Consider the following 6,229-nt stretch of genomic DNA (forward strand, 5'->3'; position numbering starts at 1 on the left):
TTCGATTAAACTACGCGGATTTTTATTATTTTAAAAAACTACATAATCCCAACGTTTCGGTTACTTTTCAGCAACCGTGATCACGGGCAGACGAGATGTGAGTGTGTCAGTTGGTCCTTGTTATTTATCACCTACCGCCATCGATTTCTTAGTTTTCTGGCGTACCGCTCTGGATACCGGCAGAATGCTCTTATGGTGTCTTGAGGTCCTGCGGTGTGGTTAAGGACATGGGATTTTATATTTTTAAGAAGGGGGTCCCAGGTGTTTGATAGATTTCAGCCATCTTCTCTATTGAAATTGGGATGTTTTTTAATTTCAATAGCCTCGCGAATTAACCTCGGTATATACTTGACTTCCCGAGCGAGGATTTGAAACGACGGTTGTTATGTTAAATCTCGCCTCCTAATAGTTGTAGATGGCTTTATATTCTCTCAGATGGTCCTTCGACTTGCGCACAAAAAATAGCTGACGCTATTTAGCAAGAAAAAAAAAATTTTACTTTCATTGTAGCATTAGATACAAAGTAACAGATAACTGAGTATAATAACAAGTACAACACCATGTCCAAGTCCTATCACAGATGTAATATTTGAGTAAAAAATGTAGGGGAAATTAGGAAATTACAGGTACGTTTTCTGTCTGAAAGACGTCATTTCTTTGCTCAGTAAAGACGAGTGTATCTTCCAAGGAAAATAACTTTGGTTTTAATGCTTTAAGTCTTACTTTCTTATGGTACTAAGAGAGATTCGTGTTCTTCTTAAAAACCTTACATTATTATCTTTCATGATGTATTAACAATGATGCCCATCATCGATGCGCAGGTTAGGTTATATAACAAATAACTAGCATAATGAGATCTAAGATTTTCGGGAGTTTTATTCAATAAGTATAAATAACTAGCATTATAAAGTTTGGTTTTAGTCATAATTGACGTCTTTGAGAATCAAGTTATGGCTATGCGGCAGTAAGCTTAGAAGGCTTACTTTCTACTGACTTAATGAGGCTAGTAGGCTAGTAAGGTATTTGCATTGAATGTAACAATGTACGAAGTGCCTTGCTTTTTGCGTTTGCGTCACCAGCTTTATTTTTCAGTGGTGCATAATGATCCTTTTTGATGTTTCTTATTCAGATCTCTGCCTCATCCACGCGGCCTGTCCTAATCTTTGAACTATAATTCAAGCTGTGTGTCTCATATTTAAGTGGCATACCACGAGACAGCTTAGTTCACTGTTGAGAGGAATTTTTTCATAGTGGCCTACCAAAGAACTATTTAGATTAAGTTACAGAGTGCAGAAATAAATTTGTCTGTTCGTTTATGATTTAAAAGTTTATGTTACCATATCTCAGTAATTTCAAACTTTTTCCCTTTTGATTGTAGGTTTTCAGTAACGGTAGCCTCGTAATATTAACTAAACAATCTGCCTCTTTGTAATTTAAAAAACGTAAATTTACATTTCAAGTGCCACGCGCTATACATTTTATACATGTTCAATTTATTATCCAAGTGCACTCGGTACTTACGTTATATACAGAAAATTGAGATAAAAAAATGCAGCCGATTATAGAATTATGATCTTAAAACTATATTAAATAAACTATGTATATTATCATTTTATTCAAATTCTCGGAATTATGAAACCGTTTAATAACCATTGCTTGTTTTAGTGAACATGATAATATTATGGGTGAACAAAATCATCAATGTAATTTGTAAGTATTATAATGATTATGTTCTTGTATTACCGTGATACAAGTCCTGTAGAGCTTTAATATCTTAAAGGTTTAAGATATGGGATTTAAAGTCCCCATTCTTCACTAGTGAAAGAATTAAGGTTAAGCTTCTAATAGAACCATCTGTTCCATTGGGGTTACAAGGCTTTACTTAAGGGGAATATCAAAACGAAACTCTACATTTAAGTTGGCATTTATTTGATGGATGTATGCTTTATGTAATAAAAAAATACATTTTGGATTAATATATTTTAAATTCTACATATGTTATGTTTGTTGGTTATTCTTTATTTTGAAGGAGCTAGGTACCAAAATTTTGTCAAAGGTCAAAATAGAAAGAAGATTGGACACAATTTTTTTTTATATATTTAATTTTTATGTTCTAAGCTGACATTCACTTACAAATATTTGTAGTTGTCATGTGTTATAGATTGTTAAAATCAGTCTTTACCCAACAGTAAGAGGGAAATTAAGTAAATAAGATTAAATGACGTGGGCAAGAAAACTATTGGAAATGATTTAGAGGTTTGTGACTGAAGTAACCTTAACAATTGATTTTTATTATGTTGTGTCATCTTTTAAAATCTTTTTTTAATATTTTATTTGTTTTAACATTTTGATATGGGAGCCAGTCTAAATATTTAAAGATTAATTTAAAAGGCTTATAGCTTTATTAACGGGGCTTTGTATGTCTATGAATATTAAATGTTATTAACCTCTGCGAGTAAAATTTGAAAATGCATCACAAAGGGCTAGTGTTGGTACCAATAAATTTGTATGTCAACACGTCTCATAACTAAATATCGTTGCTATAGAAAGTTGAATCCGTTAAAATTAAAAACTTAGAATTTAAAAAAATTATCGCTATTATATTTAGTATAAGGATGTAATTATTTTTTCTTGATTTGAAACATTTTAATTTTGTCTAAAATTAATTCGTTTGTTTGGTAAATATTTAAATTATATAGATCAGTTTTACATATTTATTGTATTGTATTGTGTTCTATGTCAAGAGGAAACTTGTTATTTTTAAGTAATCGTTACTTCGATACTTAAAATCATAAGAAGCGATCGGATACTTGCTTCTTGAATATTATCCTAAAGTACAGTAGTAAAGTACTTAAAGTATTCCAAATAATTCAAAGTACCAGGCAACAATCATGATAAGATGTTTATATACTGTGGTCAAATAAAATAAAATACTATTCTCACTCCTTGATTTACATCTACTGAAAATAAATAATAATCACCTATTCAGAAGTAACAAATCTTTTTAAGACATAAGATTCTAAAAAATATATGATTGTGAAATTCAAAATGTGTGATATTTTATTATATAATTAATATAAAATAATATTTTTTATTAATAATAATCGAGAAATCAATCAACGCGAAATCGGTTTTAGCTACTCGTATTTCATCAGAGTACATGACATAATATACCGTAAATTAAACCATTTTGATCTTTATCGTGAATTATTTGTTATTGTCGTTTCTGTTTCTTTAGTGTTAAGCTTTAATGTGTTTTTCTCATTCCTTATTGTTTTATTAGTTCAATCGTGGTGGACTGGAAATTAAGGCCCGTCTCTCACGCATGAGGGCGCGGTTCGAAATAAGGCAAGTAAAAATGTGAATTTTCCGAGTTATGTACCTACTTTCTAAGAGTATTTAGACACAACTGACAGACGGTGAAGAAAAACATCGTGAGGAAACCTGGACTTATAATTTGAAATTATAAGTTTGGAATCGTCAATCTGCCTTGAGCAAGAGTATCAGTTGTCTCGAGTTCAGATATCGGTGTTTAAATTACTCTTAACAATTACGCTACTGTACAATATTCATAGGATATTAAAACAAATTCCTTTAAGGATTATTGTCAAACTTATTTACACTAAGATACAGATATTTTGAACCAGAAACTCTTCCTAGAGTTCCTACATCCAGAATAAATTTTACATTACAATGTTATTTATTATTAAAACAACAGGAAAATAACCACGCAAATATATTTGTTTATGTATATAATTATGAAGGCATGGAAACAATTCAAAAGTGATATTGTTTTATGCCTTCTTGTATAATAAAATAGTACATTATAGAGAATAATAATGATATATTATACACTTATAATTGGAAACCTATAGCTGACTATCAATACAATGGAAACGGCTTTGTAGATGCCCAAATTAATTATTTTATTTCCATGCTCTTTGGTTCCGCATAATACGAGTTATACAATGAAAGGAATCATCAAACAATGGACATGTATTATGTACGAATATATATCCAATCAATGTGAAATAGCTTCGATACATATCTCCATGTAAGATATTCATAATGCTTAGAATCGTCTTTACAACTAAGAAATATTTAAAGGATTTGATTAATATTTAAATTCGTACAAAGTTAATCCAATAGTATACTATATCATAAAATATAAAACAAAATGAGGAATTTATATAGCTTGTTATGTCGCTGGAAAGATATAGAGTAGTCTTGAAATCATATTGTTGACAGTTATTAATTAGAATATCAAATTGAATTGTTATAGAATTCACCGATATTCGTTGGATGGCTTGGACATTCATGGTTTAATAAAGACCTCACATTGCCTGTTGTTGAAGTTCAGTGCCTGCAATTCTATAGAGTTATTAGTATTGTGGTTTTATGTTATGTTTTAAAATTGAATCTCCAACAGTATATTGAAGAAAACGCTCATGTATCTTTTTTATACAATTTTTTTTATTAAACATTGCATATTATTTTTTTGAAGTCACTTTTTTGATTTTTGTAAACCATTCGTCTTTTACGTCTCAATATGTTTGACTCGAACAATGTGTGTATAATAGTTTTTATAGTCTTATTTAAAACCATGATAATAACGTTGACAGTGTGTGACAAAATAGTTTTAAAGAAAAAGTTGTCTTCAAGTCAAGGAATAATTGAGATGTTCATTATAAACGTCATCACAACAATTTTTTACCTTTTCGAACATTGATCTCCCTACAACCAAAATCTAAATCTCTCTACCACCTACTAAAAGACTGCCGCCTATCTAGAACTAACATTAATTCATTCTTAGAGCGTCCTTCCAAGGCAGCTCTAGTAGGTTCGTTTCACCTAAACCTGGGTCGCAAGTGCAAGGCACTGTTAAATCTCCTTTCCCTGCAACGCGATGGACTCGGCACCCGCACGGTGAATCCGTGGAATGCTGAGAAGTTTCGTCTCTTGCCAAAACCTTCTGTGAATAAATTCAGAGCACTAACTAAACTCTAATAACTACATTTTTTTCATTTCTAAATGAATATATTAAAAATATGTACAATTAATTAAGTTGTCTGAAAATTAAATATATAGACGTTCAGGTATATATGACTTAAATTCTTTCCCCAATATACGGATGATATCAATCAGTAGTTTTTAATTGCACTAAGACAATACGTTGTAGTTTTACATATTTAGATAAATTAAATAATATTTTTTTTCTAAAGCTAATTGAATGATGACTAATTTAATACAAATGAAATAAATACGAAATACATGTTTGTTATATAAATCTATTCTAAAAACTTAGGTTTTATTTTCCTTTAGTCCGAAGTTTTGTTACATAAAATTTGCCTTCATAAATCAAATTGCATTCTCGAGGGATTTAATACTGCACTTCTTATATGTGAACGACACTCAAAGATTTTACCTTGTGATAAAAATTAAACTACTAATAAAACATAAATAATTTTTATTTTTGTATATTGATCTTATCTCACTGTTAAAAATAACTACTTCTACCATTGCATAGTATTTGAAAATATATTTGTAGAAATATTAGGTTCTTTGATTACCTGACATTAAGATGTCACTAAGGTGTTATAAAAAAATTAAATAGCAAATAATGATATTGAATTAAATATTCATTAACAAGCATTATTGCTTTAATTTATATTCGTAAGTGAGTTGCTAGATGTCGGGAATGCAATTCCTCATACTATATATACATTTCTTAATTCTGAGCAAATGTTTTAATTAATAATTTTAATATATCTTTGCTCTTTACACCACCGTACGGATTCATTGTCGGTATTAAACGACATAGTCTCTTCCACAGTATTATTGTTGCCAAGAATTTATCGAAACTTCAATACAAGAACCGTCTTTCAGTGGCGAGCATTATGAGCAGTGCGCCAAATAGTCGTAGTATTTCTGTGGAAATCGTAATCCATTACGAATAAATAATTTAAATACAAACAGAAATTGTAATCCGTCGTGGATCGATTGTTGAATGTAAGCACATCAGAAACATCAGTGATAACCACAAATCATAAATGATTGGTATTAAGTATATTATTTCTATTGGTCGTTTTTATTTTTTACGAAAATCGTATGAAAAAATAAAGCTTTTTTAACAGGTATGACAAAACTCTAACGACATCTCAATGAAAGTTCAAATTTCTAACTGGTATTAGTTTTATAAACAAATGTTGAATCCACTTGTTTGCAATAT

This window comes from Danaus plexippus (assembly GCF_018135715.1).
Source record: "Danaus plexippus chromosome 22 unlocalized genomic scaffold, MEX_DaPlex mxdp_27, whole genome shotgun sequence".
Classification (NCBI taxonomy): Eukaryota; Metazoa; Arthropoda; class Insecta; order Lepidoptera; family Nymphalidae; genus Danaus; species Danaus plexippus.